The 26810-nt window shown below is 46.4% G+C and overlaps 1 protein-coding gene across 5 annotated transcripts in view; it reads left to right on the forward strand.

Moving 5' to 3' along the window:
• PAM (peptidylglycine alpha-amidating monooxygenase) overlaps window positions 1–26810 on the forward strand; it is a 1271905-nt gene that overhangs the window by 224335 nt on the left and 1020760 nt on the right. For 4 of the 5 annotated variants that reach the window (XM_086960973.1, XM_086960975.1, XM_086960971.1 and 1 more), the window contains exon 2: window positions 10739–10801. The exons of the other annotated variant lie outside the window; for it this stretch is intronic. The gene's annotated coding sequence lies outside the window, so the exon portion shown is untranslated. The remainder of the gene's footprint in view (window positions 1–10738; window positions 10802–26810) is intronic. 5 annotated transcript variants of the gene reach the window in all.

The following is a 26810-nucleotide window of genomic DNA, read 5'->3' on the forward strand; positions in this document are numbered from 1 at the left end:
GACGGTCCGAACCAGGAAGTTCATGACCAACTGCCTTCTGCAACGGAAGCAGATGGTCATTGATGTTCTTCACCCTGGAAAGGCCACAGTCCCAAAGACTGAAATCCGGAATAAGCTAACCAAAATGTACACAACCACCCCAGATGTCATCTTTGTATTTGGCTTCAGAACTCACTTTGGTGGGGGCAAGACAACAGGCTTTGGTAGGATTTAAGACTCTCTCGACTATGCAAAGAAGAATGAACCCAAGCACAGGCTTGCCCGGCATGGGCTGTATGAATAATAGTAGTAGTAGTAGTAGTAACTGAGCTTATAATGCGCCTGGTTACAGTAGCCAGTGTGTCCCCGTGCCGTACCACTGAGGAACCCATCCTGGCCTGTTCCTGTGACGCGCCCACTCCTGGGCACCCCCAAGGTGAAGAAAGGCATCCTTAGCAATTAGGGCCGGTGTGGAGATTAAGCAGGCTATTGCCCAGAGTTGCAGAGTGGGACCCATGATTAGAGTAGGCACCGTGGCGAGAATTATTGGGTCGGCTGACATTGAGCTCAAGACCCTGCCGCGAGGGGAATTGAACCCTGGTCCCGGGTCAGATCTCTGCATCAGGGTCTGCTGCTCTAACCAGTGAGCCACACTTCTCCGAATAGAAAAAGACATCTAGGAAACAGTGCAAAGAACGTAAAAATAGAATGAAGAAGATCCGGGGCACAGCAAAGGCAAATAATGGTGCTGGTAAAAAGTGAGGTGAAGAATTTTAACAGAAGAATTGAACCTCCTGGTCATCATGTCTGTGAAGACAGTGCTCAATGTTCTCTAATAAAATGTACTCTTGTAAGTCACACCAAATCCGTCATTGTTTATAGCGTGCAGGCACTAGGATTAATACATCTGACATATGGTCTTTTCCTTATTCACTACATTTTTTTTAATAACTCTTTTTTATTAATGAATCGCACATGAGACACAGCACTCCGAATCCCAGAGAGGCTGTAGCAAGTACATTACATCAAAAATTGGCGATGCATAGTTAAGAAAAGAAACTACCTTCCCACCCCCTTCCCCCACTCCCCCCCCTCCCTGTGCACAACGTCTCGCCAATTCCGCATTGAATAGTCCTATACAAATCAGTGTATACATCATGACCTCCACATGTCCATGACAACTGCTCCTCCACAGTCCCGGCAGGCGCTGGGGGCTCAAGCCATAGGCCCCTGTAGTCTGCCCACCTTTTCCATATTTTGTAGTGTTTCCGGGGGCAGCCTCTAGCTTCGAACACCGGTCGTTCCAGCCCCATGCAAAAGTCAAGACCCTTTTTCCATCCAACCACTGTAGGAGCCCTGGGGTCTTTCCAGGCCTGTGCAATGTCTCTTTTCGCCACTGTGAGGCCCAGCAGGAGCAAGTGTCTCTTATGGATATTGCCTCCCACCCCTTCCAGGACGTGCAACAACCCCAGCTTCGGGGTGCGGGGGAGGTCCCATCCTAGTACTTCCGACAAACAGTTCCATATTCCAGCCCAAAACCTCCCCAGGCCACCACATCCCCATACTGTGTGCATTAGGTCACCCCTCTCACTACTACATCGCAAGCAAACTGGGGACTCAATCAGGCCCGCCTTCCACAATCTCTCTCTGGTATAGTAGGCGCGGTGCAAGTACTTAAATTGTATCAGGCGTAAATGGACCGTGATGGCTGCCCCTCTGGGGGATTCAAGGGCTTCGCGCCAGTCTTCTTCCTCCAGTTCCCCCACATCCTGCACCCACCGATCCCGCAGGGACTGCAAATCAGAAGAGCAATGTGTAACTAGAGTCTGGTATATACGGGATATTTTCTTTTCCTCCAGATCTCCCATAAACACCTTTGCATCTATTGGGCTGAATTCTGGCAGGGCATCGAGTCCTTCTAACTTGGGCGTGAGGGCATGCCTAAACTGTAAATATCTAAAGAATTGTGTGCGGGGCATGCTAAATTCTTCGCTGAGTTCCTGAAAAGACTTCCGTATTGTGCCTTTCATAACATGTCCCAGCGCGGAGATTCCTATTGAATCCCATCCACCGAAGCCCTGCAGTGACGCTAGCGCCGGCAGCTGCCCATTATGCCAAAGCGGGGTCCCTCTTGTCAGTTTTTCCCACCATCCCATGCGACGCAGTGCTTGTCTCCAGACTTGAAAAACCACCTGCGTGGCGCTTGGCAGCCCCTTCCTTAACCGTGCCGAGTACAAGATCGTGTGGGTAGTGTTCGGGTCCATTAGATATCTCTCTAAGGCATAGGCCGCGTCTCCCCTGTCGCCATACCACCAATCATTTAAGACCACGAGATGTGCCGCCTGATAGTAGGACAATATGTCTGATGTCGCCAAGCCCCCACAATAAGTAGACAAGAAACATGTACGCAAAGCCACTCTCGACGCCCCCCCCGGCCCATAAAAATAGACTTAAAGTGGTGTTAACTTGTTTAAACCACAGCGACTGGATCGGGTATGGGTGGCACTGCAGGGCAACCATCTTAAAGATAGCTGACCTGCCATAGATATTGAGGGGCATACAGGACCAGCATTTCATCTCCTGTTGGACTTTGTTCCACACTGGAACGATATTTAGTTCCCAGGCAATAGTCGGTGAGACAGTCAAAAACACCCCTAGGTACTTGAGGCCCTCAGTCGCCATCTGCAGCACCGATGCCCATGTCCCAATCCCGAAGCGATCCCCCAGTGTCCAGAGCGTGGACTTCCGCAGATTCAGATACAGCCCCGATACTTCTGCAAAGATTCTCATAATTTCGAGGACTCGAGGTCCCGAGCGGTTCACATTCGTGAGGAAGAACAGAACGTCATCCGCATATAATGCGATCCTGTCTGATGGCCCCATGTCCCATTCAAAGCCCCGCAACTGCGCGTCTATTCTGACCCATGCAGCTAATGGCTCCATCGCCAGGGCGAAGAAGTACGGCGACAGAGGGCACCCCTGTCTGGTACCCCTTCCTATTGGAAAGGTCCTCGATGTCTCCCCGGCCACTCTCACCATGGCCGTTAGGTCTGTATATAGCAGCCGAATATACGACAGAAAGTGTGGCCCAAGATTCAACCGTGGGAGAAGCGCGAATAGATAGGCCCAACTCAGGGAGTCAAAGGCCTTCTCAATATCCGCCAGAAGTAGCGTCGCCTGATCTCCCGTTCTAACCATTGCCTCTATTGCTACTTGTGCGCGCCTAATGTTGTGCCTCGTCGCCCTTTTGGGCATAAAGCCGGCCTGGTCTGGGTGGACCAGGTCTGTAATATATGGGAGCAGTCTGTTCACAAGGGCCTTGGCCAAGATCTTGGCCTCAATCGGACGATAGGATTCGTGACGGTCTGGGGACCGTTCAGGTTTGCAGAACACCACAATCTCGGCATGTCTCCAGTCTGCCGGCAGGAGGCCATCCTCCCTCGCCGCTTCTAAGGCCGTCCTGTAGTGGGGCCCCAGTTGGAGATGATATCGTTTGAAAAATTCACTCGGGAACCCATTCGGGCCGGGCGCCTTACCGGTGTTAAGCTCTTCTAAGGCTGTGCCTAATTCCTCCGCTGATAGGGGAACCTCCAGCAGTTCCCGTACATCATCCGGAAGTGCACGGGCGGAAGATCGGCCACAAGTTTGTCTATATCTAGAGCCTGGAGGGAGTCTTGTGGAGCGTATTGGGCTGCAAGGTATCAGGCAAAGCTATCTGCTAACTCCTTCGGGTCCGAAATTGAGGCCCCTGTATCGTCTTTAAGGCCTGGCAATGAACATGCTTGAGGCGTGTTCTGACAGAGCCGGTGAAGCATTGTACAGGATTTGTCGCCCCATTGATATATTCTACTTCTTGTAGCTAACCAGATTTGCCGAGCCTCATCTAATAGCAGGGATGCATATGATTGCTGTGACAAGAGTAACTGCCCCACCTCCTCCCCCCAAAACTCTACCCTGCACCGAGTCTTCAATTGTTCCACTGTTGCAGCTGCCTTTACCAGCTCCTCTTTCCGCTGTCGGCGCGCTGCCGCACACCAGGCTATATCTACGCCACGCAAGGTGGGTTTAAGGGCCTCCCAAGCCGTTCTCGCATCTCGCACTGTGCCCACGTTCTCTTCCCAGTAGTGAGCGATAGCCGCTCCCATGTGCTGCTGATAGGCCTCGCGCTGCAGGTTCCAGGCCGAGAGGCGCCACCGAAAAGGCTGTCTCTTCTTGTCTAATGTAATGTCTACCATGACTGGTGAATGGTCTGAGAGACCCCGTGGCAGGATGGACGCCGAGGCGACTCTCCACGCCGCAGCAGTAGAGACGAAGACGTAGTCTAGTCTCGAGAATGAGTGGTGAACCGCCGAAACATAGGTGTACTCTCGTTCGTGTGTATGAAGATAACGCCATGTGTCCACCCAGCCCATGCCACGCACCATACCACTCAGTTTGGTGGGGGTATCGACTATGGGGTCGCCCCCGGGGCGGCACCTATCTATCGTGCTGTCCATGACATCATTCCAGTCCCCTCCGATTACAGCCAGTCCCTCTGGAATTTCAGCCCACACATCAAACAATTTCTCGATCAGTGCCCGTTGGAGTGGGGGTGGGGCATAAACGCTTCCAATGATCAGTGTCTCAGTGCCTATCATTCCTTGTATGAACACATATCTACCCTGTGGGTCAATCCATTGCTTTGTGTGTGTGAAGGACAACCTATGGTGTATTAGGACCGCTACTCCCCGAGATCCCCTTACAAATCCAGCATGATAGACCTGATCATAGCCATATCGCTGTAGGCCCAGCGTTTTGTTACCCAGCAAGTGTGTTTCTTGAAGTAGAAGGACATCCACCCTCTCTCTCTTCCCTAGCCGTAGCACTGCTCCACTCTTGATCTTATCAAGCATACCCCTCACATTCCAACTCATCACTTTCATTGTGGCCCCAATGGGCCTCTGCTCAGGGTTATTAACCGCCATCAAGGTGTATGCGTAGTAATGCTTGTAGCAATGGACAATCTGGGCCAGGACGCACCAATAGCATCAGTCGAGACAACCATATGCACAACCACCTCCCCCAACCTCCCGTCCCCGTTCCCCCCTTCTTCTCCCCTCCCCTTCTCCTCCCCCACCCCAAGCCCACCCCACTCAACAAACAGTTCCCCAACTGGTCTCCAGACCCCCGACCACCCCCCACCCCATACCTCATCAACACTGAAGTACCTTTGCAGGATAGAGCGTCTCCAGCCCCCAACGGGAGGCCCGAGAACGTCTATTCCAACGGAGCCCCATCAACAACCCCAAAACACCCCAAGTAAGACACCCTTAACTTGAGGCACGTGTCCGCCTTTTAGTCCATCCCTCCTCACCCTTTTAGCATCCCATGTCGATCAGTCTATAGTGTGTCACACCACAATGGTGCCCCTGAAGGCATACCTCGTCTCCAGCCGGGCCATCAATGTCAGTCAATTGCCAAAGATCTGGTGTAGGACACATCACTGAGGGGCAATCCAGAGTCCCGCACTTGAAATGGATCTACCTTTGGAGCGTCTGATGCTGCAGCGTCGCCTGTGTTCCCTCCCTTGGCTGGGGAGCGTTTCGAAGAGCGAGCCCTCCAGTTGCTTCTGCTCCGTGAGCGTCTGGGGGTCCGCGGTGGCATTGTCGAGGATGATGAATCCGAGTCCCTGGCCGGCGGGGTATGTGGTCTTATTCGCACTGTTTCATCAGTCCAGGCAAACACTTCCTCGGGAGAGTTAAAGAATTGAGTACGTGATTGGAAGACCACTCGCAGGCGAGCCGGATAAAGTAGAGCATAATGTATTTTGAGGTTTCTCAGGCGGGCTTTATTCACTAAATTTTGATTGTATAAATATCAATAATGACTGCAATAGGCTACCGTACTCCCCCCACAGGTGAATAATATGACACACCCGATTTGACGATCACATTCTGATGACTTGATGATGCTAGGTTTTGTGCTGCACCTTAAGCAGAACATGCAGAACTTGCAGTATGTCTGGTAAGTACAGTCTGAGACAGTGCCTTGTCTATAGAGGGTGTAGTTAGCGAATAGGTTAGACATTGGGGAGCTCCACTTGACGAGACGAATGTGCAGTCATTTTTATATGGGATACAGCAGTTCTTGTTCCCATAGGCTTGGTGACTTCTATATGCATACAAATATTTTATCATACAGCCTTTTAATACAGAGGGCTCCAGTGGGGCCCCTCTCTTACATTAGTTATGCAAGGACAGATAACCACATTCCAAAAACCTCAGGAAGTGCTCTTAAATTGGTTTATTCATGTGTGGCAGTTTTACTTGGAATGGTTTATTAACGTGTTTGCAGCGGGATGATAATGGTTCCAATGTCCCTGTTTCAGCACTAATGTGTCATGTGAACCTTAATAAGTGACAATTATATAGAACAAGGATCCAAATCACAAAGAAAGCTGTAGACTTTGCATAAGGCTTGAAACTTACGGCTGAAACATGTTCACCAAGGGAATTGAGGAACATTGTTTATTCATTGTAGGTCCCAAAGTTTTATTTTAATGCTGCCACGGGTAACCTTAATAAAGCTAGTTGAGGTCACCTATGGTTAATTTGAATTTCTAGTGTATATGAGAGTCTTTTGTGTGCAGAAAACACAAAAATATCCTATAAAAACGCACCAGGACAACTGAGCTCATTCCGACTACCAACAATGGAGTCCAGTTGAGGAGCAACTCCGTGATGAAGCAAGCCTCAAAGGTGGTGGGTGAGGGTTTCTGTTCTTTGAAATGAACACACTCAGTTAGGTAGAAATTGTACTACTCACTCCCAATCAGCATATTTCCTTTTTGGAATAGGTTCTATGTCTGGATGGTGTTTATTAATTTTGTTCTTATATCAAAAAATTGGGAGGGAAGAGGATTAGAAGTCCATTCATTTCCCCTAGACAAGTTTCCGTTAATCAAAAGAGTAGAATGGACACTAGTTTCTACAAAACCATTAGGTTCTTATCGAAAACCCTCATAGACTTCCTGGTATTATCGTTGCGGTATATCTTTTTTCCGCCCCATCAGGAGTCATGGCATAGTCATTGGGTGATCGATTAACGTGCTGGATGCCTGCCTCACCCGAGGCTACCTCTGGTGCATGTAGAAGTGTCCAGAGATCAAAAGTGGAAAAAGATAAGCTAAAAAATAGTGTCTAATCAAAAAAGGAAAATGTAATATTAATAGCTAGGCACTATTGTTAAAAAACGTTGTGATATATTGGTGGTCGGGTTATTGAACCACCATATCTTTTAAAGAGCGTGTCGACATGTTTCAGCTCGCTGGGCCCGGTCGGGTCTAAGGAGCTTTCGTCAGGACAAGAAACATATAAATAAACAAACATACACAAAATTATTAGAACGTAATCACTCACACCCTTTGTGTGTGGTTCAATGTAGCATTCGGAATTCCCATGCTGTGGAGAAAACCAACACAAATTGTTACATAGGTTGGTGCTAATACCAGGTGAGAAGGCAAACACATACGAATATATAAGCACTATTGTGTACTCCAAAATTCGAAAATACGCCATAGTTATGGACTCAATACATGAAGAAGAGGAGGGAGGAGTAACATTCTTAGTCTGAGAGGGGGGATTTCAAGAAGTAGATGTTATCGCCTAAGCGGCCTCTTTTGTCAAAAAACATAATTATTCGGCAAAACGGTCCTCTGTTATCAAAAGGCACACAGTTGTTCCCCATGCACAATGGCCGTGTAAGTGTCCCGTCTATAAGATGTTTTATTACTAGGCTCGGGCGTCAGGTAGTGAAATAGTACGCTACGCAATCATAGTTTCAATAGAGAAAGCGTGCGGTAAATAGACAGTGCTCATCTCTTAATAAGGCGTATTGGTGTTAAAAGAACGTGAGTGGATAGTGACTCAAAGTGCCCCGTTTTAGAAATAAAGGTTACCTTATGTGCGCAAACTTCGCACTTCAACAAGGGCCCCAGAGTCGCTTCTGGTATTTTACTGTCAAGTAAAAGAGGGGGGGCCACTGGTTAAAAACATTAGTATTCTTACCCGTTTTGCTGGAAAATCGGGAGCCACCATTCTTACCCATGAGGTACGGTCTCGCGTCCCTTGTGTTGACTCTGCCCCTGGCTATGGGCGGGACTCTGTTTCCCCGTCCTATGTATGGGGCCTTAACACAAAGGAAGGACAACTTTTTTGAAAAATAAATACTTGTAAGATGAAGGGTAAGCGAGTGATTATCCTCGATAATTGAAAAGATTCTAAATAGTTAATACTATGCTTTTTAGTTAGTATCTTGAAAAAGCATCCTTGATCAGGTGGCTTTTCTATTTTGAACACTATTTTTTTCAAAGTAAATGCTGCAGGCACCCAGAACACTCACTGGAGAGCATTAAGGGGGCTCAAATTTGCAAGGGCTGGGATACGCAGTAGATCGCCCCATGGCAGATCGCCAGCTTACTCCCAAGATCCAACTGTGAGCGTTTTAACTTCAGCAGCTTTAATATATATGCTATTGAAATCTGAATTACTGTGACTGCTGGCACCAGTCTTGGTCCTGGTCACAAGATTTAAAGTATATTCATTTCAGTTACATGGGCCAGACCAACCTTCACACCCCTCTGGCAGTCTGTTGCCTGCTGAGGTTGGGGGAAGACAAGGTAGTCACTTGGACACTGGTGACCCAGACTACTCTGTGACAATGGAAGCATGAGGTATGCCAAGGTACAGCCTGAGTGCGACACAAGAGTTCTAGCCTCACCGCTAACATGGATGGTGGGCCCAACCCATGAAATGGTTGTTCCAAGCTTCTTAGGAAATGCCCGGTGAAGAAGGGCAAAAGCTTGGCATATTGGACCCATGCAACTGTTCGACGTCCAGGGTCTAGCACCTCATGACCCCCACTCATCAGGGGTAATCTGCCAGGTTGTGCTGTTCAGCTTTGACTCTGCTTGGTTGGGAGGTCCCAAAATGCAAACACCCTCGAGGCAGACAGTACCAAGCATGATGGAAGCTCTTTGCTCCAAACAACCGTTGAGGCTGGCAAAACAGTCAATTCCCTAAAACCGCCAACTATGTCCAATTATTCACCAAGCAGGCTACCATGTCCAGGATACCTGCTTCTCCTCCCTGCCGTCTCTTGGGTAAGCCAGATTCACAGAATGGCCTGTGCAGCAGGGCTGGGAGGTGACTAAGCTACCAGGTGCCTCTGGGAGACTGCTGCCCTCACTGTGTCTGGGCGGAACAACCAGGTGACAAACAGGTGTTTAGCATCCATTCCCTGCAAATCTGGAGAACGGCCACCATCCTTTCTTGTACTTTGTGCTCACTAGGTAACAGAAGTGAACGTTTGAGCAAATTTATCAGACCTCATGGACCCTGACTGCTTGAATCTTCAAATGAGCCCTCATTGAGACTTCCATGTCGGCCAGGCCATCTGGTCCACTGCATGCATTCCAACAGCACTGTGGGACCATGTGGTTGAAGTCGAGCACTGGATCTTCCCTGTGCTCTAACCCAGTGCCCAGTCTGTGCTCTCCCCCCCCCCTCCCCTCCCCCCAATAAACTAGGTCCTTCTGGGTCTGCAGAATCACATCCTGGGAACTTTGTGACATGGAGACCCAGCAGATAGACCCCCGGTCTACTTGAGTTCTGCCCCATGTCCCGGTCAGAGCATTCTACCCCAGCAAAACGGAGAGCCCCTCCCTGGTCCTGCAAAACCATTTCCTGGGCACTTCATGGCATGGCAGTCCATGAATAGAGCCCAGGCCTATGGGGCCCACTCCTTCTGGCCATGCTGGAACTCTGACCTAGGTCCTGGTCAGAGTATTTTACCCCACTAGAATCATGTACTGGCCATCTGGTAGTTGATACAGACTTCCCAAAGCCCTGTATGATCAAGGGAGAACAACCAAATGAAAAGCAGCTCAGTTATACCATGTCCCTACTAATTTGAAGGAAAGCCATTAGCCTTTCATGTACTTTGTGCACACCGGGTAACAGAGGGGAATGATAGAGCAAATTATCCTGACATCCTGGAGCCTTGGCTGGGCTTTAATCTTCAAATGAACCCTCATCAGGACTTCCATGGCAGCTTAGCATTCGGAACACTAAGTCACAAGTCGTGTTTGTTTATTTGCTGATGTGTTTTTTTTTTTGGGGGGGGGGCTTCCCCTGCAAAACGTCACAAGTGGCATTAGCTTGACAAATTTCGCACACACCAGGGTGTGATAATTGTTGCAAAGGCGTAATTTTGCAGTCTCACCAGTACAATTTTACGCACCCTAATTTTCACCTATATGTTTGATTACTTGTTGAAGACCATCTCAGGTGAATTGCATCAAATATGAGGTTTTACCTGGTGGTCGTGGGTGTTTTTGAAATTGGTAAATGCCTGCAGACCTGTTTAGAGAAAGTGAGAGGCCACTGTCACGATTAATATTAGGTATATCCTCAACAAATGCAAGAACTGAATGGGCACACCAAACTAATCTCTTCATATCAGTGGCACGGCGTGGGTGTTTTGCTGCTAAACCATGTGCCGCTGCTGGCTTTGTTGCATTGATTTTGTATGTGGTTGGCGTACTGAAGTGGCCAAGATTTCCGTCCGAGGACCATAAGCAAACAAAACTGTATTCTCAACCCAAAAAACATTTCTGATTTTCTGCATAAATGTTGTCCTAATACACACTGATTCACAACTGCAGTGGTGATTGGCTCGCTAGCTCTCACTTTTAATTGATTGCTTTATTTTATATTTCCAGAAAATACCAGATTTTCACAAATGGCGCAGTAACTGACTCGTGCTCCTTCGTCTGCTTGAAAAGGTATGTTATCTGTACTGGTCCTTTTGAGATTATATTTTCTGGGTGTGTTTGTGTGGGTTGTCTGTGTGCCTGTCGCCTTGCCCTGTCGATGCCCACTTGTTCTATTTTAACAATATTCCGTCTGGCTGGGGTTGCAGTTGATTAGCCCAGTTTCTGAATGAAAGCAGAGGGGGGTTTATCAATCACTGAATGACGCACGCGGGTGCTTCTTTGACAGCGAACGAAGACGTCATAAGCATCTTTGCCGCCTCGCGGCTTCTTCCAACAGTGCCCTGATTGCGGCGCGACCATAGCCTGCTCTGTGCACGGAAGTCCAGCCCCAGCTTTTTGGGACATGGTTATTTTTGAAAAGGTTGTTAAAGTGAGAGCTTTGGGTCGTTAAATCCTCATTAATCATGCGCGTGTGATGCACATATTAGAATTCCCTTGATGCGGCTCCTTGTTGTCTGACATTTAACTAATGCAATTCATGTCCGCGTTGTACCAAAGAGATTCATCAAAACGGGGTGGCATTTGTTTCCCGGCGCCCGGCCCGGTTCCGAGGGCCTTGCTGTGTTGTGGTCCACACGTCGCTGAGAAAAACGGAGATTCTCTTTTATTTCAATGGGAGGTTAAAACGAGCTCAAGTGCTAATCAAAAGTGTCTCCCGAGCCCCCCTTATATAAGCAGCGCGGAGGCAGATGGCGTCTATAATGTGCTCAGCGTACAGTGCTGTTGATCACAGTGTAGCTGCCAATCAGCACACACTTGGGAAAGAAATGAACTCCATCTGTCTCTTAATTACCAGAGTGAACCTACCCACTGGAACTGACTGCCAGGACTGCTCATTTTTTGTGCAGCACAAGCACCACACAGCACATTTCATATCAAGGTATTTTTATTCGGGAGGGGGAGGAGGGGGTGAGAGGGTATTTTTATTTTCTTAAAATAGGGTTTAAAACAGAATGTCTAGCGGCTCATGTGGTAAACTCTTATGTGATTTGCTTTGTATTTGAGGGAGAACATGCCTAGAAGATTGGTAACTCAGCATGTTATGTTAATTGGTTTATTAAGCGCTCAAACCATCCTGGGGCATCTCGGCGCTGACTAGAAGATTGGGATCCTGCTGGGGGGTACATAGGCCTGGGGAGAGAGTTAGAACAAGAAAGCTTTCAGCTGTTTTCTGAATGTGCCATGGCTAGGGGTAGCTCGTAGAGCCTGTGGAAGCTGGTTCCAGTATCTGGGTGCCAGATATGAAAAGGCTCTACCTCCTGTCCGGGTGAGACGGATTTGAGGGACCTGTAGCAGCCCCGGTGAGCTGGATCGAAGTCTCCTAGAGGGGCAAATTTCAATAAGTTTGCTGTTTAGATAGCGGGGGCCTTTATTGTTGAGAGCGTTGTAGGTTAGGCAGCATGATCATTTTTATTTAATATAATTACTTTATTCCAACTAGGACCCTCCTATTTACACCCTTAAATAAAGCTAATTTTGAAAAGAATGGTTCGGTACTTAATTTGTAATATAATGAGTGCAGGTGCCCAAAGTGCTGTTCAGAAGCCCACAGCCAGTGCTACTAAATGTCAGTGTGTCGGATTCCAAGGCTGCGAGTCCTGAATACAACTCAGGCCTATTTAATCCTCTTTAATCCACTGCCAGTCACTTGGTAATGTATTTTCATCTTTCTCTTCTTCCTCCTCCTTTCCTGTCTGTCTGTTTTTCCCTCTCAGGCTATCAGAAAATATCTGACAAGGAAAAATAAGTGCTGGTCCCCAAAAATGAGTGCTGATGGCCTCCATCGCCTCAAATTAAGCACTGCCCACTGACCTCATCTGCCCACGCTTCTTGTTTTTCCCTGTTCACACTTCTTCTTTCTACATGTTCCTTTTTCTCCAAGTTAACCGGCCCCACCTTAATCTTTGTATTGTGAAAACATGTAAAGGTAATAGGCTGGGATTTCGTGTGCAGATGAAAAACCATAACCGTAGCATTACGTTTTCAAACATTTGTTTTTTAGATTTCGCCTACAGCGCACATGCACTCTCAGTGAATGCTACTGTAAATTTTAGAAAGCTTTCAAACAGTCTTGGAGCCAGCCCCATATTTACTCTTACTTACATTGGTGGGTTCCCACGTGTCTCTAGTTTCCTTGCTTCTTTTTGGTCGGGGGCTCCTGCTGTTTCTACTTCCTCTTCAATTCTCCTTGCCATCTGGTGGTCCATGGAGCTTGGACCTAGCACATTTTCCTGTCTCTGCGGCCGATGTCCTTCAACTTGCTGCACATTGCAGAGGTACTTTTTTTATATTTACCCCAGTACTCCTTAAGAGTGCATGTGTGTGCAGGCCCTCTCTACTCCTCCATCCATTCTATCCCTCCCGACCCCTCTCCAGTCCCTGTTTGCCCTGCCTCATGTCAGGGGCGGCTCTAGGCTCATGGTGGCCCTGGGCAGGGAGCGTAGGTAGGGGGCCCCGGAAAAGGGGGTCCGGGCAGGGCGGAGCGTGGAGGCCAGTGAAAAGTGAGGGGGGTCAGGGTGTTTGGAAGTGGAACAGAGCCGGAAGTCGCCAAATCCCTGCCAGGGGCCGCCATGCAAATATGTATCCATCCTTAGAGGATTATTATATTAAGAATATATATTGGCATGGTGGCCCGCCGGAAGCCGCCAAATCCCTGCCAGGGGCCGCCAGGCAAATATGTATCCATCCTCAGAGGATTATTATATTAAGGATATATATTGGCGTGGTGGCCCCTGGGGTTTGGTGGCTCTGTGCAGGTGCACAGCTTGCACATGCCTAAGGGCGCCCCTGCTCATGTTGATTAATCTGCATTTACGTTTATAAACCTCTGTAGAGGGTGGTTTAAAAAATGACGTTAGAAAAGGAGATTATTGAGTTGGTCAATTGAGCCAACAATGGGGTTTTGAATTCAGGTCTGGTCAGGTCATATTCTCGTTGCAGGGATGAAAAGTAAGAAGATGAACTCTCGGTGGGCAAATGCCTAAGATGTAACATCAAGTAAAGTTATCTCCTGTCAGATTGTCTTTTCTCACTTAGAATTACTTAATTCATTAATTGGTGTTTGTAAACAATCTTGCTTCCAAAATGCTTTATTCTGCCATCTGTGCACCCCTGTGGTGTGTGCAGAAGGTGACCGGACAAGCCCTGTAGTGCCTGCCGCCTGCCAGCAAATGGGCTGTGAAAGGTGATAACACGCAACGCACAGCATCAAGGGGTTACACTCGCGCACTTTTGGATTCTGGAAATAACAACCACCCTTCGCAGCACCTAGTGACTGCACCAGTGCTGGCGTCAGAGATGGTCTATTGTTCGTTTATTTTTGTATTGCGATTAACCCGCAGCCCCCAGGCACTTCCTGTGTGTCATTGTCAGAGGCATTTCAAATAGATTTGGTAAATTACATGTTCAGAAAAGAAACGCCTCACAATTAGGAGGGACATACATATTTTTTAATAAGTCTTGTTAATTTCCATTTTGTTTTAAAAAATGTTCCTTGTAAAACAATCCTTAGACTTCATGCTGTGGAATGGGTAAACAGGTGCCCCCTCTTTATGTGTCCTTGTGTAACATAACCGGAGCTGTTGTAAAGCTCTCCAATACATTTGGGTCGAGTTCGCGCTACATAAATCTGCAACAACAAAAAAATGTATGTGTGGCTGCGGGTCATCGGGTACTGTCTGTATGGTTCGGAGAAACCTTGGCCCAGTAAAGCCATGAACAGGGAGGCTCCTGGCGGTGTTTGATGAGACGCTCCTTAGGGAGGAATTTAGGGGCATATTATCAAGAACGGCGATACAATTATCGCCGCTTTAGCAGCAGGAAACTGTCGACTGACTAAGAGAGAGACTGAATGATTGAGAGAGACTGAGAGAGGCTGACAGAGAGACTGACTGACTGAGATTGACTGACAGAGAGAGAGAGACTGACTGACAGTGAGAGAGACTGACTGACAGTGAGTGAGACTGACAGAGAGACTGACTGACTGACTGACAGAGAGAGAGACTGACTGACAGAGAGAGAATGACTTTCAGAGAGAGAGAAAGACTGTGATAGAATTGGAGTCAAAGTGTGTATGAAGCTATGCAATGCCTCTTAAGATTGCTATTGTCTGCTAATACAAATGTATTATCAAAAGTTGCTCTTTGTAGTTACATCTCCTTTAAAATACAGCATTGGCGCATTGGCTTTTGAAACGGGTTTGATTTTTGTTTGTTGCTTTAGCCCCACCCCTCCCAATAACTCCGCCCCCCTATGACCCCACTCCTACGGTTGGGGCCCTGGGCCACAAACCACATTGTAATTTTGGTCCCGACAGAAAGTTTGTGAGTACGCATGATCTATAGGGTCATTGTTAGACTGGTAATGTGATCCCATGCTCTTCATATACCTGAGCTTAGGTTGTTTATACTATTCACGGCCGAAGCATCCTAAGGGTGATTTTTGCAACTTTGGGTGTTAATATGAAGCCGCTGCATGCTGTGCTCCTAGAGGTGGACTGGTCTGAGCTGTGCGCTCTTTGTGCTCACACACAAAGTGAACTCGCTGCATGTCTTTTACCTTTTTCTCAGTTACTGTAAGTCTTTCTTATGAACAAGTTGCAACAGCAGTTCCCAAGTCACAGATGTTTTGCAGGTTTTGAGTGGCAGGCAGGGCTGTCCTGCCGCACTTCTGAGGGTCTCATGCTGTCATTGACTAGAATCTCCCTCGTTTATAGTCATTCACGTCACTCATGATTTTGGTGCTCGCTACCTCTCCATGAAGGCTTTTTTGCTCGTCGCAATTGAATTCACACAAGCTGATGCACTGCTCTCTGAAATTAAGCATTTTTCAATATTGTATTTAAAAATTAAACAAAATTAAAATCTCTTTACTTGTCGGCTATTTTTCCTTTCTGCTTGCAGGGCCAATAGCTGTGTTGCTCCCCACATGTACAATAAATGAATCTGTAGACAAGGACGGTCCTGGTCTTATGGGTATGGGCTCTGCAGGTAAAACAGTAATACCCGGTTGAGTGCCGGTTAGGCCCTACAGCATACTTTACACTTTTTTAATACAGAAATGTGATCATGAAGAATTGTTTGTAAACACTAGAAAGGCAAATCATGGCAAATGATGTGAAAAACGGAGAAGAGTTTGTTCGTCCACATGTGTTCTCGGGGAAACATCCTTTACACCGGAACCGTTACAACGCGGTACCGTTACAACGCAGGATTTACAACGAAAGTAGTTACAACAACTTTCGCTGGAGGGCGCTCTAGTATAGGGGATAGTTTAATTTACTATCCAACACCTTCCCTACTATCCACGGGGACTGGAGTTGGAATAATAAATTAAACTCTTCACTATCCAGCGCCCCCCAACGCAAGTCGTAACGACTTGCGTTGTTAAACCTGTGTCGTAAAGGTACACGTAAAGGTACGCGTTGTCCGTGCCTTACCCTATGGGTGCACCAATATTTATTGGCCACAACATTTGCACCTGGGTTCTTCTCAGAAACCACTGCTATTGAGAGGGGTCCCTCTCTCCCCAGCTGGTGCCCTGTATTGTGGGACCTCACTCTGAGCTCTCGAGGTGGGGTTAACTGGACGGAGCAGCCGAGTGATGCAGACCGAACACCTCCACAAAGAGGGGATGAAAGCTAGAGGCGTAGCTATCATTAGTGCAGTAGGTCAGTGGCGTCAGTGAAGCCCGCTGCACTCCAGTTATGGATGTAGCTTACCACCGAACCTTGCAGTGAGATGGACCGTTTCATCGCATCCATTAGGGCTGAGGGCTGCCAAGTTGCGCTACTGGTAAAAGCCTCAGTTGCCACTGACTCTGTGGTAGATGCATGGGCCTCTCTAGGAATAGACCACACAGGCCATTCATTGAACTATGGCTGCTGAGCATCCCTGTCCTGGCTGGGCCAGCTGTCTGCATCAAGAGTGAGACCTGGGTGTGAGAAATGCTGCAAGGAGATGAAGGAAGGAGATATTTGAGCCACAGTTTTTCGTCCCATGTTGAACTTCCTGTTGTGCGAGAGTCTGACCACTTATTTTGTTGGCTGGATACACTTTTCACTAACTGTGAAATACATGGTTAGACTGAACTGTATTTTCTTTTGTATACTTTATAAGTAAGTCAAATCTTTTTAAAAACAAAATGTGGATTACTCCACAGAAAAAGAAACACATTAAATATATTGAAATTAGAAAAATGCTATATTTAAAACTCGGTTACTTAAAACAAGATTGTAATGGTTTTTAATAGAAAAATGTAAATGTATTCCTTTCCCACAAGGATTATTTTTATGTACTTAGAAACAGGCTTCAGAAGATTTGGGAACTTCGTCTGGATTTCTAATGCTAATTTAGTTCTGGAAAGACAAGTGCCCAAAGCTATATATGCATGTGCAGAACTGAGGGCAGGAGAATGTAATTAATCTAGTGCCTGAACTGCAGACTCTAGAAGCTTAGGCTAAAATCCTGAATTCCAATACTCGATCTAAGTGTGTGATCCTGCGCAAATTACTTTATTTCTCGGTGCCCAATTTTCCTTTCAAGACCAGATTAGGAACACCAGTGATTATTACTCAGAACGTGCATTAATTACATGAAAAGCCTCACTAGTAGAGGTGGGGAATATATGATTATACCACGATTTCAATTACCACGCATGGCTTTACCACGCGAATTTTACATCGCAAGTGGCTTTACCACGCTGGTATTTACAACGTAGGATTTTACTACGTGTAGAAACGTCTTACCTGCACGTCTTTCTCTACGAGCCCTTACTTCCATCCTCCATTGAAACAAGCGTCAAAACACGTATACCAAAATAAAAAAAGGACTGCTTTTTTGACGTACACGGCACGTCTTTGGGGGAGGCTCTTTCCTTTTTCTTTTAAATTTATGTCCGTTTTTTTTTTAAAGTAACCTGCTTGTTATTTTGGGGGGGGGAGACCCCCCCAGCCCCCCTCCGAGCCCCCCCCCCTCTTCCCCCCCATGCCCACGCAGATCGACTTTAAGGAATACCACGTCTCCCCCCCAGCCCGTGGTAAAGACGTCGTGGAAGGCACCCTGCGTGGAAGGCACCCTGCGTGGTAAGTGTCACGTGGTAAACGTTAGTAGTGGTAATGCCTTCGTGGTAAATGATGTTTCCCAGAGGTGGGCAAGCCAACAAATTAACAGGGGAGAGCCGAGCCAAGGGTCTGGCTTGGCTCTCAAAGGCTAGCGCAAGCCGAGCCCAGAAAATGTTTTCCGTGTATATCATACAACAGACACCACGTAAAATATGATAAAGTCTTATCTAAAAAAAAATTTAAAAAGAGTATTTCTTTAACATGTGGAAGCTTCGACATTGATACATCACATTATAGCACTGTACTAAAAAGTATTTATTAAAAGTGCTAGTTTTAAACATGAGCTTAGGACCATTCCTTTCCCTGCCACCACCAGTGCCATCTGTGAACTTTGATGGAAGGTAGTTGTCAAGAGAAACCTGTATGTGACCCAGATTCTTATAGGAGGAGTAACATTATAGTCTATTAAATCAAACACAATAGGTTTTCAGACAGCTGGTATTGTGAGCTTGCATGTTTGAAAGTGCGTGTATATGGCATAATGAATAAAAAGTAGGATCGGTGAAATAAAATATTGCTTAAGATCACACAGTATGCTTAAGGAAGGAAGCTGTAATTGAATCCAGGTTTCTGGTTTCACTTTATACAAATCGGCCTTTTTAAATGGCTATCTATTTATCTCTCCTTCCCACCTCAGATGTTGACGCTTTGTGTTTTCCTCTTTGAGCATGAGGGTGGAGCGAGGGTGGCAGGCAGATGCTGTGTGCAAGCTCGACTCGTTATGAGCTCGGGGTTCCAACAGGACTTCTTGCAGAGTCAGAGCCAGGCTTCAGACTCCAGCCTGGCGCGAGCTTTCATTGGACCAAAATGCTGTACCATATATTATAATGTAGTTTATTATTAATACTCATCACATGCAAAATTGCGCATCGGCCACTCATGACTTTAAATGAATATGCTTTTACAATAACAATCATAAGTGCATGCCATGACTTAAATGTACCTTTTCATCTGTGTGTGTGAAAAAAACACGAGGTGGGTGCAAAAATGCAAAATGGCCTATTGTGCGAGGCCTGTATGATGTTAGTGCGAGGCCTAGCGCCTAAACATATTGCTGGGTGCGTTGGATGCTTCTTCTGTACTGGCTAAATGAGATTAGCAGCATCTATCTCTTCAGTATTAAAACAATGTGCTTCCAAAGCAAGAAGACTTTATTTCCGGCGCCATCTTGTGGTGTGATTGCTCAAGCTGCCTCAATATTATCAAAGACAGCAGGCTTGAAAATCTGTAAGTACCTGTTGCAGAAAGAAAGTAGGGCCCTAGAAAGCGCGAGGCCTGGGGAATAACTTCCATCCCCCTTTCTCTCACTATTACGGCCCTGTCCAGTGCCAAAATATTTTCATCTTCCTTCACAATCTGGAAGCACAGTTCTACGCTTGAACTGCTTGAGAAGGAGAATGGGAACCAATGAGAGTCTGTTTGGACTACACAAGGTAAGAATTGTGCTAACCTCCTTTGCCCCAGTACCCTTGGCGCCTTTTTGGATATGCGCGCGGTGCCTTCCAGGGCAACACTGTACTGAGCATTCTCAGGTTTAAGGATTTTTTTTATAACCGAGCTAAGGAAACTCGTGTTATTTTGAGAATTTGAACATTTTGTGAATTTCACATAAATGCCTTATGAAAAATTCTCCTGGTTTACATCAGCCACTGCTGTTAAGAATATTTTTTCACATTTGAAGATTACGCAGAAGACATTTAATTTATATGGATATCAGGATCAAAAGAGGTCTAGCGATGCATTTCTTAGATAGACAACATGCAGCATTGTGCACTGCGGGCCGCTTATGGAGCTGCTGTCCTCCTGTTTGGCAGAAATGCCGTCATTAAAGGGGCTGCACTGCATTCACGTTCCAGTGGGATAACGTGTTTATGGAATGTTTTGTTACTTTAACTCGTTTTAAAGGAGAACATGTAACTATGAGGGACACATCCTGTACAATGTTTATTCATTTCCATGATTGAAAGTTGTATTTGGACTTTCTCTGAGCTGTAAGCCAAAGCTTTCAGTTTGTTTCCCTGCAACAGCATTTTTGCAAAACAGTATGTACACTAGCAGCCAATTGGATATCTAACGTCTTAATATTTTGGGTCCAGGTTCACAGTAAATTGAGTGACTTTGAGAGGCAGGTTTACACCAATGATATTTGAAAAATTACCCTTTTTGGGGAGTCAAAAAAATTGCTGTGCAGTAGCATGAACATTTCTGAAAAGCATACATTCCATCCCTGCGCCTTTGTGCAGGTTGCGTAGCTGTCTTGCATTAGGGATAATATTCTTTCATGTCCCGAAATTCCTTCCACTATGTCCAGAGAAAATATGTGGGTGCCTGTTCCTTATTAACATTCCTAATGCATACCAACTCTCATATTTTTAGTACCAAATAAGGCTGTTCAGATTGGGTTTGAAAGGCCTTTGCATTGATTTTGCATAAGCATAGAGTGAAGACTGGGGAGGCTTAAATCCAATAGGCATATACTTTTGCACAGACATGTGGGAGGGCGGGATTTTTGATCTCTATCTTATCGCTCTAGATCTAAACCCCGTTCTGGTTGATCGAATCTTTATTGCCTGTCATTGAGGAAAGAAGTGCATCAATACCAGGTTAGTTTGATCAATAATGGGCTCGACTCTGAAAAACCACAGACTACTTCTAAGTTTAAAAGGTTTATTACAGAGTCATTGATAACTGCAAGTACAGGCATCTCAAAATGAGATTCAAAAGATACAGAGGCACTAATACAAACATATGTTCTCTGAAAGCTCTTAGGCGAGCAAAGAACACTACTAGGACTAGTTCCAAAATCAGCAGGGCTGCAAGCATAGACACGAATTGTGATCTATCCGTCATTTACAAAGGAAGGAAGGAATCAGGTTAGGCTGTCCCTACCCTGTACTAGATGGTATCCCTACTTAACAAGATCCCAACCTATCAAAGGTGTCAGCAGTGAATGTCTTCCTAAGAAGATCACCCACTCTTAGTCTCTAGGTGAAAACCTATGATCTTCAGTCATGACCCCTCTCTGCCTACCCATCCGCTCTCTGAAGGGTCCTCAAGCATCTGCTCTAACTCCACCCGGGGGTGCTGTCCCTAATACAAAAACACAATAATCATTTGAGACGCCCCTCGAGAGACGCCCCTCACGTGGTGTCGATTCTGGCTTTTTCCATGATGATCTTCCTCTGGGCCTCGTGCTTAGCGTTGACCTTGCTTCTCAGGCTCTTCTCCGGCCCGCTGATACCCCCTAAACATTCCTGAATCCTCCTCCATGTCTGTACCAGTCTACTCGAACAAAGCTCTATTCATCAAACTTTTAATCGAAACCCCCTTGCACCTGCAGACAGACATCCGCAGCTTGAATCCCAATTCTCATAAACTTCTAACAGAAGTTTGCAACTTATTTCTCGACACAGCTCGGCCTGTACTAGCGCGTGCAAATCAGAAAAACCCTTTTTATCGCTTCAGGCCTACAACCATTCTCGCAGAGGTCTTATTCTCTTCAAATCCTTTCGTGAATTTAAAATAACATGTTAACACTTTATTCTTTGGTTATGCAAAACACTCTTATGGAATATAAATCTAACGAATAAACAGAATTACTATAACATTAGTGCAATCCATGTCTATGTATATGTGTACCTTTCCAAACCCTTCTGTCCTGGCCATGAGGCCTGCTCCCTTCTATGCTTTGCAGCATGACATTCCTCCATTAGCAGCTACATAACATGGATCATGCTTAATCACGTCTAATAAGGCTATATAATTTCCACACAATTCTGCGTCAGTTCCATTTCTATATGAATTCGCTATGTTAACTACACACATCTAAGTATAGGTGAATATATCTTCAACACTTACAAGCACTTCTATTATAATTGTGCGACTAACTTATGTTTATGGTGCACTCATACATTTTGTTCAGTTTGCGCTCTCTCAGTTCCCCCCTTTGATGACCTCTCGTGGTCATCATCAAAATTCAAACTGAACTAGTTGCGACCTCCCTTCGTTTCAGCATTTCGAGAGCCCTCAGACTCTTGTACTGATTGTCCTGCATGGCAGCTAATCTCCGTTCCTGTTCTCTCCTGGATCTCTCCAACCTATTTGATCTTTACCATTGGTATGACCTCACCAATCCCCACAACATGATCACACAGATCACTATTATGATGATAGGTTTCAGTATGTACCATACAAAGCTCTTCCCTATGTTGGCGAACCAACCTCCAACTTCACCCATTCCATGGCCCACTTTTTCCCAAACATTTACTTTAGTCAGGTCTTCGATCTCTTTGTGAATGTTAGTTATGTTCATAATAACTTTCTCAAGAGGTTTTGAATTGTCTGGAATGTAAGTGCAACATTCCTGGACCTTCAAAGCCTTACAGACTCCGCCCTCTTTTGCTAGAAGAACGTCTAACGCAAGACGGTTCTGAAGCACCATGGCCCTTATCGATTGCATCTCTCCTTCCACCAGCATTAAGGATCTAGCAGTACTGGCAGACAATCTGTCTACGACTGTTGCCAGTCTCCTAATTTTGACATCATTGAGGATCAGTCCTAAAAGAGGAAATGCAGCTCCAAATACGTCTCCAACCATTTCTGCATCCCCTAGGTCTCTTCTCCCTCTTGTTGAGACCTTGCCCTCTATGATCTCTAAGTCTTGAGCATGGTATATTTTGGGGAAGACAATGGCCAAATAGCATGATCCGTACCAGTTATCAGGTAGTCTCACATAGGCATTTCTTCCACATACAAAATATACATTTGGAATCACTTGCATTCCTTTCAAGAAGTCCTTTGTGTAATATTCTAATCTAAAAGCATGTTCACAACTGACTTCCCCTACGAATACATTTTCGTAGTACGTTTTACTTCTGTGAAGGCATAACTTCCCTTTCTGTGTTCTATCCAAAGCTATTGGACCACTACTACCCTTTCTTTTGTGTGCCTTCTCCTCTTCGGTCCAATCTGTCTTCCACTGTCCTGATTTCTTCAGAATCTTTTGCCTTCTATAACGATCATCCACTTGCCCTATAAACTTTTTCTCGACTTCTGACACTTTACAAGTCAGATTATTTCTGCGGGCATGTGAAGTATCTAGAGTATCCCAAGGAATGAAGAACTTTGCCAATCTGTCTTCACTCTTATAATAGTCCCACTTATTCATTTGCTTGTAATTTGGGACTTCTGGTAACACTGCATCGTAATTAGAAAAATAATACTCAAAACTATCTCTACCATAAAATATGCTAAGCAATAAGCTACATGTAATGCCATAAGTCAGTGGTAGGTGATGATATCTAATGCCTTCATCTACAGACGCAGGCAGTTGCATACACACGTAACAATCTTTGACCTCCATGGCATCCACGTATTCGTATAACAGTTTGGCATAAGCATTTGACCTATAGTCACCTTGGGACTCATCCATATGTAACCTACGGGCTTCTGCTGCTAATAACGCTTTCTCCTGTTTGGTTTCACCTTTCTTACCGGCAGCAGTGGGGTTGGGTGTCACTACAGATTTTGTGTCTGGTACCCCTGCCTCACTCTCGTGTCCCATCACATATGATACAGTAACTACTAAAGCTATAAGAAGTATCACTCCCACTATTAGTGTGCCTATTATACATTTAGCTCTGCGGTTTGGACTACCGGCCTCCATGTTCTTCAGACAGTATGATTCCTTCTTTTTATTCAACGCAAAGTTCTTTTCTTTTTGTTCCTTTACAGTCTCTCTTGATCCTTCTGTCTTTGGAACCACACAATCGGAAGCTGGCAATCTCTCTTTGCAAAAGTCTTTTTGAACCTTAACACAGACAACCCTAGCCCTTCTCCGTCAACTTAAAGGAAACCCCTAAGTTTTCTCTGCATTCCTAGGTGCTAGGTTATCTTCTTACTCTTATTTATTTACAAAGTCTTTAAGCATCTACAATGAGGCTTGGACCTGCGGCTTGGATAGCATAGTTCAATAGCTCCAAACGAAGAATGTGTTCTTCATGACTTGTTATCGTTGTTCCAAAGTCGGGGAATTGCAATTCGGTGAAGAACATGTGCTTTAACTTGCTTAGGTAGGGAGGGTTGGGGACTTTGAACGTTAGTGACCCTTCTGTTTCGACTACAGGCACCAACAGCTGTACTTCTACTGTGATGATGGGTTCAACGTTGACCACTAGCACCGCCCTTATTCTCCCTGTCGTTTGTTCCCAAGACATCTGTCGCCAGATATGTCCACTCAGGAGTGGCGTATCTTCTGCTAGGCACACGTACTCGCCTTGACCTTCTTGGACCTGCTGCTTCAGCGCCCAGAGTACCTTCGTCCGGATCTGAGTCTTCAGATATTGGAGCAAGGGTCCTCTCTGGAGTTGATCTCAGACTTGACCTTCTCCTCTGCGGCCAGCTAGCCTCTCTACGCCTTGCCCCTCCGCTCCTTGTCCTTCTGCTTCGCTCGGGCTCACTTTCAGCTTGGCCAGCGTCTGATTCGTACTCCCAGCTACTTCCTCCTTCTGTGGCGTCGTCGGTTTTGCTATTGTACTGACCGTCCTCAGCTTGGTCAGACACGTTCCCAGCTTCTTCTTGCACCTCTACAGCTTGGCTGGCCCCCTCTGTGGCTTCTCTGTCCGCAGCTGGACTTACATCCGAGAGAGGAGCTGTTTCTTCCAGAGGTGCTGGAACTCTCTGCGTGTGAGAGGCGTGGTCCAGTTGGGCAGACCTCCCACTTTCACAGCAGTGTTCGATATTAGGATGATCTGGTAGGGCCCACGCCAACGAACATCTAGGCAGCTTCTTCTGACGTGCTTTTTGACCAGTACCCAATCTCCAGGGCACAGGTCGTGACACAAGTCCTGGCACGACGGGACCTCGGCAGCCTGCTCCTGAAGGGACACAGAATGAATGGCGTCAGACAGACCCTTACAATAGTCCAGGATCATATCATCTGTGATATTCAACAAGGCAGCAGTCGGTACTGATGGCAATCTCATTGCCCTCCCCATTAACACCTCGTGTGGCGATAGTCCCGTTCTTCTGTCTGGGGTACTACGGATGCTCATAGGAACTAGTGGCAAGACATCAGGCCAACTCAGAGACGTTGATGAACACATTTTGGCAATTCGGGATTTTATGGTGCCGTTTATCTGCTCCACAATTCCCGAAGCTTCTGGTCGATAGCTACAATGCAATTTCTGGTCTATGTTCAGGGCTGCACAAATCATCTTCACAAGCTCGCTGTTGAAATGCGTTCCCCTATCTGATTCCAAAGAGGCCGGTACCCCGAAGCGCGGAATGAGCTCCCTAAGCAATAACTTGGCTACTGTGAGGGTGTCACACCTGCGTGTAGGGTATGCCTCGACCCATCTGGAAAATATGCAAACCACCACCAGCACGTATCGAAGGCGGTTGCACCTTGGCATTTCAATGAAATCAATTTGCATTCGATTGAATGGACCTCCAGACCTTCCTATGTGACTCAATGCAACTGGTGTTCTTTTCCCTATGTTCAGCTGCTGACTCGTCACACAACGCTGGCACACTGCTTCTGCTGCTACTCTGAACTTGGGGTTGTACCAGGTTTGTCTGAATACTCTCAGCATAGCGTCTCTCCCTAGGTGTACTGGACCATGAATTTGCCTCGCCATTGGGCTCACCAACTCATTTGGCAACACTGCCCTTCCGTCTGCTGATACCCAGAAGTCTGTCTCGCCTAACACACATCCTGCAGTTTCCCATGTTCTTTTTTCAAAATCTGGTGCATTTTCTTGTATACATTTTAACTCGTCCCAAGTATCTACGGTCTCCAATATCATAGCTAATTCAGTCCTTGCATTTATTCCACCCACTTCCACCTCCGTGAAAGAGTATCCCTGCTCTGCACAGTATCGTGCCACCTCGTCCGCGTATCGATTGCCCTGTGACACAAAGTCTTGGTTTCTTGTGTGTGCGGTACATTTCACAACGGCAATAGCTGCCGGACATTGCAAGGCATCCAACAATAAGCGTACAAACTCTCCATTGCGAATGGGAGAACCTGAAGAGGTCATGTAACCCCTTTGAGACCATAACTGCCCGTAATCGTGAACTACCCCGAAACCGTATTGGCTATCGGTGTATATGGTGACTCGAATTTGGTTGCTTGCCAGGCAGGCACGCGTCAATGCAATAATTTCAGCTACCTGAGCGGAGTGTACTCCTTCCAGGCATGCGGCTTCCACTACTCCAGTAATTGTACAAACAGCATAGGCTGCTCTCAACTGCCCAACATCGTCTCTTACACATGAGCCATCAACAAAGAAAACTTCATCAGGGTCAGTCAGTGGCTCATCCACGATGTCGGGTCTCGGTTTGGTGCATAGTTCAGTCACATCAAGGCAATCATGGTCTGTACATTCATCATCATCAATGTCACTTGGGAGTGGCATCAATGTAGCAGGGTTCAAAACAGAGCATCTCTTGAGGGTCACGTTCTCTGCAGCAAGAATGACTTGCTCATAGCGCGTGAGCCTGCTATTGGTCAGATGCTGAGTTTTGGTCCTGGTCATCAACAATTCAACAGAATGGGGCACATACACCTCTAACTGGTGCCCCATAACGATGTTCTCACACCTTTCAATGCTGACACCCGTTGCAGCAACGGATTTGAGACATCCGGGCAACGCTGCGGCTACTGGGTCTAAGGTAGCCGAAAAGTATGCGACTGGTCTACGGGCATTCCCATGGATTTGGACCAGGACTGACAAAGCACAACCCTCTCTTTCACAACAGTAAAGCAAGAATGTTTTGGTGTAATCTGGCATTCCCAGAGCCGGAGCCCGACACAGGTCCTCTCTCAGCTGTAGGAACGCCATAAAACAATCTTTGTCCCATGGTACCGGATCACTCACCTCCTTGTGCGTCAGTTTT

This window comes from Lissotriton vulgaris, chromosome 3_1, assembly GCF_964263255.1.
Source record: "Lissotriton vulgaris chromosome 3_1, aLisVul1.2, whole genome shotgun sequence".
NCBI lineage: Eukaryota > Metazoa > Chordata > Amphibia > Caudata > Salamandridae > Lissotriton > Lissotriton vulgaris.